Here is a 9,480-nt window from a genome sequence, read left to right on the forward strand (position 1 = left end):
GCTATGACCGTTACTGCGGCCTGTCAGGGAGTGATGGAGCTGTGCGGGATCCTTCATAGGAAGTGGAGCAGTGCTGTGACCGTTACTGCGGCCTGTCAGAGAGTGATGGAGCTGCGCGGGATCCGTCCTAAGAAGTGGAGCAGGATCGTGGCCGTTATCGTGGCCTGCTTGGGAGTGCAGATCCGTCGGTTGAAGTTCGGCAGCGGTCGGAGCTGATGACGGAGCCCGGTTCCCGTGGGAGTCCGAGCGGAGTTCCCCTTGAGGTTGGAGTCGTGGGCGGAGTCCGGCTCCCGTGGGAGTCCGGACGGAGTCCTCTTGGAGCTGAAGTCGCGGGCGGAGCCCGACTCCTGTAGGAGTCCGGGCGGAGTCCCCTGCAATCAAAGTCAGGTGCGAAGTCCGGCTCCCGTAGGAGTCCGGACTGATCTTACCGGCAGTCGAAGTTGGCGTCGGAGCCCGGCTCTTGTGGGAGTCCGGGCGGAGTCCCCCTTGAGGTTGGAGTCATGGGCGGAGTCCAGCTCCCGTGGGAGTTCAGGCGAAGTCATCTTGGAGCTGAAGTCGCGGGCGGAGCCCGGCTCCCGTAGGAGTCCTCTTGGAGCTGAAGTCATGGACGGAGCCCGGCTCCCGTAGGAGTCCGGGCGGAGTCCCCTACAATCAAAGTCAGGTGTGAAGTCCGACTCCCGTAGGAGTCCGGACTGATCTTACCGGCAGTCGAAGTTAGCGACGGAGCCCGGCTCCTGTGGGAGTCCGGGCGGAGTCCCCCTTGAGGTTGGAGTCGTGGGCGGAGTCCGGCTCCCGTGGGAGTCCGGGCGGAGTCCTCTTGGAGCTGAAGTCGCGGGCGGAGCCTGGCACCCGTAGGAGTCCTCTTGGAGCTGAAGTCGCGGGCGGAGCCCGGCTCCCGTAGGAATCCGGGCGGAGCCCCCTGCAATCAAAGTCAAGTGCGAAGTCCGGCTCCCGTAGGAGTCCGGACTGATCTTACCGGCAGTCGAAGTTGGCGACGGGGTCCGGCTCCCGTGGGAGTCCGTGCGGAGTCCCCCTAGAGGTTGGAGTCGTGGGCGAAGTCCGGCTCCCGTGGGAGTCCGGGCGGAGTCCTCTTGGAGCTGAAGTCGCGGGCGGAGCCCGGCTCCCGTAGGAGTCCTCTTGGAGCTGAAGTCGCGGGCGGAGCCCGGCTCCCGTAGGAGTCCGGGCGGAGTCCCCTGCAATCAAAGTCAGGTGCAAAGTCCGGCTCCCATAGGAGTCCGGACTGATCTTACCGGCAGTCGAAGTTGGCGACGGGTGGGCGGAGTCCGGCTCCTGTGGGAGTCCGGGCGGAGTCCTCTTGGAGCTGAAGATGTGGGCGGAGCCCGGCTCCCGTAGGAGTCCGGGCGGAGTCCCCTGCAATCAAAGTCAGGTGCAAAGTCCGGCTCCCGTAGGAGTCCGGACTGATCTTATCGGCAGTCGAAGTTGGCGACGGGGCCCGGCTCCTGTGGGAGTCCGGGCGGAGTCCGCCTTGAGGTTGGAGTCGTGGGCGGAGTCCGGCTCCTGTGGGAGTCCGGGCGGAGTCCTCTTGGAGCTGAAGTCGTGGGCGGAGCCCGGCTCCCGTAGGAGTCCGGGCGGAGTCCCCTGCAATCAAAGTCAGGTGCGAAGTCCAGCTCCCGTAGGAGTCTGGACTGATCTTACCGGCAGTCGAAGTTGGCGACGGAGCCCGGCTCCCGTGGGAGTCCGGGCGGAGTCCCCCTTGAGGTTGGAGTCCTGGGCGGAGTCCGGCTCCCGTGGGAGTCCGGGCGGAGTCCTCTTGGAGCTGAAGTCGCAGGCGGAGCCCAGCTCCCGTAGGAGTCCGGGCGGAGTCCCCTGCAATCAAAGTCAGGTGCGAAGTCCGGCTCCCGTAGGAGTCCGGACTGATCTTACCGGCAGTCGAAGTTGGCGACGGAGCCCGGCTCCCGTGGGAGTCCGGGCGGAGTCCCCCTTGAGGTTGGAGTCATGGGCGGAGTCCGACTCCCGTGGGAGTCCGGGCGGAGTCCTCTTGGAGCTGAAGTCGCGGGTGGAGCCCGGCTCCCATAGGAGTCCTCTTGGAGCTGAAGTCGCGGGCGGAGCCCGGCTCCCGTAGGAGTCCGGGCGGAGTCCCATGCAATCAAAGTCAGATGCGAAGTCTGGCTCCCGTAGGAGTCCGGGCGGAGTCCCATGCAATCAAAGTCAGATGCGAAGTCTGGCTCCCGTAGGAGTCTGGACTGGTCTTACCGACAGTCGAAGTTGGCAACGGGGCCCGGCTCCCGTGGGAGTCCGGGCGGAGCCCCCCTTGAGGTTGGAGTCGTGGGTGGAGTCTGGCTCTCGTGGGAGTCTGGGCGGAGTCTTCTTGGAGCTGAAGTCACGGGCGGAGCCCAGCTCCCATAGGAGTCCAGGCGGAGTCCCCTGCAATCAAAGTCAGGTGCGAAGTCTGGCTCCCGTAGGAGTCCGGACTGATCTTACCGGCAGTCAAAGTTGGCGACGGAGCCTGGCTCCCATGGGAGTCCGGGCGGAGTCCCCCTTGAGGTTGGAGTCGTGGGCGGAGTCCGGCTCCCGTGGGAGTCCAGGCGGAGTCCTCTTGGAGCTGAAGTCGCAGGCGGAGCCCGGCTCCCGTAGGAGTCCGGGCGGAGTCCCCTGCAATCAAAGTCAGGTGCGAAGTCCGGCTCCCGTAGGAGTCCGGACTGATCTTACCGGCAGTCGAAGTTGGCGACGGGGCCCTGCTCCTGTGGGAGTCCGGGCGGAGTCCCCCTTGAGGTTGGAGTCGTGGGCGGAGTCCGGCTCCTGTGGGAGTCCGGGCGGAGTCCTCTTGGAGCTGAAGTCGTGGGCGGAGCCCGGCTCCCGTAGGAGTCCGGGCGGAGTCCCCTGCAATCAAAGTCAGGTGCGAAGTCCAGCTCCCGTAGGAGTCTGGACTGATCTTACCGGCAGTCGAAGTTGGCGACGGAGCCCGGCTCCCGTGGGAGTCCGGGCGGAGTCCCCCTTGAGGTTGGAGTCGTGGGCGGAGTCCGGCTCCCGTGGGAGTCCGGGCGGAGTCCTCTTGGAGCTGAAGTCGCAGGCGGAGCCCAGCTCCCGTAGGAGTCCGGGCGGAGTCCCCTGCAATCAAAGTCAGGTGCGAAGTCCGGCTCCCGTAGGAGTCCGGACTGATCTTACCGGCAGTCGAAGTTGGCGACGGAGCCCGGCTCCCGTGGGAGTCCGGGCGGAGTCCCCCTTGAGGTTGGAGTCATGGGCGGAGTCCGGCTCCCGTGGGAGTCCGGGCGGAGTCCTCTTGGTGCTGAAGTCGCGGGTGGAGCCCGGCTCCCGTAGGAGTCCTCTTGGAGCTGAAGTCGCGGGCGGAGCCCGGCTCCCGTAGGAGTCCGGGCGGAGTCCCCTGCAATCAAAGTCAGATGCGAAGTCCGGCTCCCGTAGGAGTCTGGACCGGTCTTACCGACAGTCGAAGTTGGCAACGGGGCCCGACTCCCGTGGGAGTCCGGGCGGAGCCCCCCTTGAGGTTGGAGTCGTGGGTGGAGTCTGGCTCTCGTGGGAGTCTGGGCGGAGTCTTCTTGGAGCTGAAGTCACGGGCGGAGCCCAGCTCCCATAGGAGTCCAGGCGGAGTCCCCTGCAATCAAAGTCAGGTGCGAAGTCCGGCTCCCGTAGGAGTCCGGACTGATCTTACCGGCAGTCAAAGTTGGCGACGGAGCCTGGCTCCCATGGGAGTCCGGGCAGAGTCCCCCTTGAGGTTGGAGTCGTGGGCGGAGTCCGGCTCCCGTGGGAGTCCAGGCAGAGTCCTCTTGGAGCTGAAGTCGCAGGTGGAGCCCAGCTCCCGTCGGAGTCCGGGTGGAGTCTCCTGCAATCAAAGTCAGGTGCGAAGTCCGGCTCCCGTAGGAGTCCGGACTGATCTTACTGGCAGTCGAAGTTGGTGATGGAGCCCGGCTCCCGTGGGAGTCCGAGCGGAGTCCCCCTTGAGGTTGGAGTCGTGGGTGGAGTCCGGGTCCCGTGGGAGTCCGGGCGGAGTCCTCTTGGAGCTGAAGTCGCGGGCAGAGCCCGGCTCCCGTAGGAGTCCGGGCGGAGTCCCCTGCAATCAAAGTCAGGTGCGAAGTCTGGCTCCCGTAGGAGTCCGGACTGATCCTACCGGCAGTCGAAGTTGGCGACGGAGCCCGGCTCCCGTGGAAGTCCGGGCGGAGTCCCCCTTGAGGTTGGAGTCGTGGGCGGAGTTCGGCTCCCGTGGGAGTCCGGGCAGAGTCCTCTTGGAGCTGAAGTCGCGGGCGGAGCCTGGCTCCCGTAGGAGTCCGGGCAGAGTCCTCTCGGAGTTGATTCTGCTGAGAACTTCGGCTGTGGGTATTTTATACCCAACACCAGTCCCCCTACTTTTGAGTTTGAATTTCGAATGAAGTATAGAGAGATTGGCATAGCCGAGGTTGTCCCCTCGAATCCTGCGCACGGCCGCCCCCATATATTTTGGCATTAAATATGCGCATGCTGGAGTCTTTTCGAATCGGGGCGATACGAAGGGACCCTTCGAAATTCCCACCGGTACACTGGCCCAGGTACGGTGCCATAATGGCTCTGCCGATTCGTCAGCCGCTTTTAGCCGCCCGTCGGGGGGAGTGGGACACGTGTCGGGCGCAGGCTGGCCTGGGGGGATTCGCGATCATCATGGCACCGGATCCCAGGGTCTATTTAAACCCATCCTTCCACCTTTAGGGGCCCTATTCCATTCCAGAGTTTTATCAGTGTCTGCCTTCCCTTCGAGAGCCCTGTTTCAGTTGGTATCTTCTCGAACCGTAGGCGCCCTCCAAATCGTCCCTGTCTTCGCCCCCTCCGGTCCCTCAGAGCGATCTAGATTAGTTCCAGTACCTTCAACCTTCTTCCCACCACTTAGGGACTTCTTCTTTGTCATTGTTTTTGTATTCTTCTGAGTTAGTTTTCTGTGACCCCTCGCCCTTCATCCTGTCCATCTTCTTCGGGATTTTTGGAGCCCACATTCGAAGCTACTCAAAATGTCGTCCGGCTCTTCCGCCCCCTGCAGTTCCGGGAGTTCTTCCACCTCAAACCCCCAGGTCCCCCGCTCTGTAGACAAACCCGCGTCTGGGGCTGGGCTCCGTCCGATTTTTGCACCGGGTGCCATTCCATGTTCCCTGACTCCGGAGGAACTCCTTCTGATAAGGGTTCAGTATGGAGTTCCTTCGAAGTACGATCTGGAGCTGTCTAGCCCTTCTGACCGGGCTAGCACTCCTCCATCCGGTCATTTTTGTCTATATCAGGAGGCGTTCCGTGCCGGGCTCCGGCTTCCACTTCCTTCCTTTGTAGTTGCCCTCTTCCGCTTCTTAGACATCTCCTTGGCTTCTGTGGCCCCGAATTCTTTTGATTTTTTATAGGATTTCTCTCCCTCTGCCATGTAGTCGAGGTCCAGCCGTCCCTCTCCCTATTCAGGTACTTCTATACTTTCAAGCACCATCCTTCGGCGAAGAACTGGTGGTACTTCTCCCTCCAGTTCGACAAGAAGGGGTTGCTGAAAGGTGCCCCTTCTTTAATCTATAATTGGAAGGAGAAATACCTCTTCGTCCACTGTCCGACCTTGAGGCTGGGCCTGCCCCCTTGGGGCTCTCTGAGGGATTCTGTCCGTCGGGCCCCCAGCCTGGGGGAGGATGACCTTCAGGCTGCCCGAAAGCTTCTTGCCTACTCCGCTCCTTCCCTTCTCAATCTTCTGAGGGAGCAATTTTTGTTCAACATTGGTCTGAGCCCCCAGGATCCTGCGAGTACTTCATCTCTCCCCTTATCTCCTTTTCTTCTGTCCCTCTTCTTTTTCTTTCTCTTTTTTTACTCTTCTTCCTTCTCTCTCCTTTTCTCCTCTTTCTTCTTCTCTCCCTTTTTTTTTTTTCGACTCCCGATTGATTGGTTTGCTTCTTTTTCTTCTTCTCTCTCTCTTTTTTTTTTTTTTTAAAGGAATGGACGTCGAAGCAGCACGGATGCTTGCCAGGGGCCTCAGGGCCCACAAAAGAAAGGGTGTCGCGACCTCCAGATCGGCGAAGAGGGCTAGGATGGAGGAGTCGAGCTTGGCCACACTCGCCCAGGTGGCTCCAGTGATTGACATTCCCTCGGATGCCGAGGCAACGGCTCCCCGGGCCTCCTCGAGGAGTCCGCCGACCGGGGCCCCTGTTTCAGGGGTCCGCTCCATGGAGGCGCCCATGGCCGAGAGGGAGAAGAGAAGGAAATCGGTGGCCCGCAGGGTGAGTAGCCGTTGAACCACCACTGACGAGTCCCTCTGCTCTGAAGAGGGGCAAGAGAATCCCTTCAATGACAGGGACTTGATCAGGCGGTTGATCGACGGCTGCATTCTGCCCGACGTCGTCGAGAGGATCGACCACGCCGATCCTGAGCAACGGGCCTGGGACTCTTTGGGATCCTTCCTTGAGGTAAGCAAATCTTTATTTATCTGGCTATTCGGCCTTTATTCTGATCCCCTAGCCGCCCTTGCAGATTGGGCACCAGCTTCTCGCCAATATCGAGGCGGTGAACCGTGCGAGGAGGGACATCCTCCAGGTGGAGGAGCACTGTCGGGCCGAGGTTGCTCGCCTCCAGGCAAAGACGGCCGAGGTGGTCGCCCTCCAAGAGGCCCTGGAAAGAGAGAAACAAGCCCGGGAGGAGGAGAGGCAGACCTTGGAGGAGTCAGCGAGAAGGGCGGAGGCCGAGGTCGCCAACTTGGCTGAGCAGATTTCGGTCCTGGTCTCGGAGGCCAGAGTCCTTGCGGTAGAGGAATTCAAGGCTTCCACAGAGATGAGGGATCTCAATGTCTAATTCGGCCAGGAGGCATTCATCAAGGGGTTTGAGCTCTGCCAAGAGAAGGTGGCCAAAAAATTTTCGAAGCTCGACCTCAGTTTCCTAGGCGAGGAGTCCGAAGACGAGGCCGATCCCTCGCCAGTCGCTACTGCTGTTGCAGCTCCCTTGCCGGGGACGTCGAGTTCTCCAACCCCCACCCCCGAGGTCTGAGACCTCCGACCTTGTATTTTTATTTTATCGTAATTTTTTTTTCTTTTTTGTCTTCAAGAATCATCCAATCAATAAAGCTGAATTTCTTGTCGCGGATGGCTTCTCCTCCTTCCCCTTCTTCTCTTTGTTTTTCCTCCTACGATGAGTCGTGCTTTGATGCTTTTGCCTTCCGATGGCAGTGTCCTGCAGAAGCACTTCCCCTGCCCCTGGGGGTCCCGCTGAAGTCGACGATCCAGCGGCTAAAGAAGGAAGTCCTTCACTTGACAAAGAAGTCAAAGAAGATGGAAAGCGAGCTCCGCAGATTGAGGGAAGGTCATTCTGAAGCCGCCACGGAGGCCACCCACTTTCGGAATCTCCACATGAAGGGGATCATGGAGTATAGCCGGAGGAAGGCGGATTTCGTGAAGGAGCTTGAGGAATGCAAGAAGAGCGCCAGCGACCGAATTTGGGCTCAGACCGTCAGGATTAGTGCCCTCAAGGTGGAACTGTCAGCCGCGAAGGAGAAGATCGGCCAGCTGGAAGGAAGTTCATCCCGGCTCTTGGCTCGGGTCGACGGTGACCAGGAGTGGTCGAAGAAGGTCTCCGACCTTCAGCGGCAGCTTCAGGATGTCGAGGTGAGCCACGATGTGCATCGGGCCAGCTGGCACAGGCAAGTGGAGGTATATAAGGGGAGACTCAGGGCGGCGACCGACGAAGTCGCCCGTCTCCAGAGGCAGCTAGCCAGCAGGGCTCAGCTTACCTCCACCCGAGATTCTGATGAGCTCCAATCCCTAAGAGGGACCGTTGAAGGGATTTCTGTCGCCCTTGGGGATAAGACAGTCGAGCTGCAACAACTGAAGATTCAACTAGCATACGAGCAGCGGGCCGTCACGGACGCGGAGGCAGAATCCGAGGACTTGAGGAAGAGGCATCGAGAGGCGGAGGCCGAGAGCCAGCGACTTCGTCGGGCGCTCCAGGATGCGCTGCAGAAAAGGGAAGAGCTAGAAAAAGAAATTGAAAATCTAAGGCAGTCCTGGATGAGGGATGGAGCAGATAACTCTAGGTCGAAGGGAGCAGAGCCTCCTTAGAGCTCTTTTCATCCTTCCGTCTTTTCATGTGTATACTTCCCTTTTTGTTGTTTTATCCTGCTTTTGTCGTTTTGCTTTTCTTTCCTTGGCCTTCTGGGCTTTGTAGTGTGTATTTTGGAAATAGAATGAAAAGGGTATTTTGTGTTACCTCGTCCATGCGTTGTCTCAAATTGTCGTCCACTGAACTTTTCTTGTCGTTCGACTTGTCTGATGCCAACGTCGTTGGTAGGCGCTCGGTCGTCGATGCGTTAGCCTGCCTTCCTCATCGTACATGGCTGCAAGCCCGAGCTTGGCGGTTCGGACTCCGCATTACTTCGGAGACGTCGCTGTCTTCTCGACCTGTGTAGGGAGTCTTCTTAGAGGCTGGGAGTGTTTGGTAGGAACTCCCTGTCTTTGTTGGGATGAAGTTCTTTAGGTCTCTGGGGTGGTCCGTCCTTCATCTGTTTCCGTCGTAGCTCATCACCCTTCCTTTTTAATTTTCCTCCTCTTCTCAGAGTGAGGGCCCTACCCTCGCTTCTTGCGGGGTTGCATAGGAGTGCGGAGGTGCCGCTGAGGGGCTTTTTCCCTTCATCCGATCTCGTCGGGCGATCGGGTTTCGTCACCATCAGGACGAGGTTCTCCCCCCATTCTTGCGGGGGCACGTAAGGGCCATTGCCAGGATGGGCGGAGCCTTCCTTGCTGCATAAGTCACGGATGGAGCCCGGCTCCCGTAGGAGTCCGGGCAGAGTCTTCCTTGTTGCGGAAGTCACGGGCGAAGCCCGACTCTCGTAGGAGTCCGGGCGGGGTCTCCCTTGCTGCAGAAGTCGCAGATGGAGCACGGCTCCCGTAGGAGTCCGGACAGGGTCTCCCTTGCTGCAGAAGTCACGGACGGAGCCCGACTCTCGTAGGAGTCCGGGCGGGGTCTCCCTTGCTGCAGAAGTCGCAGACGGAGCCCGGCTCCCGTAGGAGTCCAGGCGGGGTCTCCCTTGCTGCAGAAGTCACGGACGGAGCCCGGCTCCTGTAGGAGTCCGGGCCTTCGACCTTGCTCAAGTCAGGGTGGGGTTTTTCTCCTGCTCCCGACATGGCCGTGGGGCCACGTTAGGGCGCTGTAAGGCCTCTCCCCCCATCCAGTTTAAAAGAACCGGGCCTTTGACTTTGCTCATGTCAGGATGAGGTCCTCCTCCTGTTCCCGACATGGCAGTGGGGGCACGTTAGGGCACTGTAAGGCCTCTCCCCCCATCCGGTCTAAAAGAATCGGATCTTCGACTTTGCTCATGTCAGGATGAGGTCCTCCACCTGTTCCTGACATGGCTGTGGGGGCACGTTAGGGCACTGTAAGGCCTCTCCCCCCATCCGATCTAAAAGAACCAGGCCTTTGACTTTGCTCATGTCAGGACGAGGTCCTCCTCCTATTCCTGACATGGCTGTGGGGGCACGTTAGGGCACTGTAAGGCCTCTCCCCCCATCCGGTCTAAAAGAATCGGGCCTTTGA

The sequence above is a fragment of the Elaeis guineensis genome, chromosome 5 (assembly GCF_000442705.2).
Source record: "Elaeis guineensis isolate ETL-2024a chromosome 5, EG11, whole genome shotgun sequence".
NCBI classification, from domain to species: domain Eukaryota; kingdom Viridiplantae; phylum Streptophyta; class Magnoliopsida; order Arecales; family Arecaceae; genus Elaeis; species Elaeis guineensis.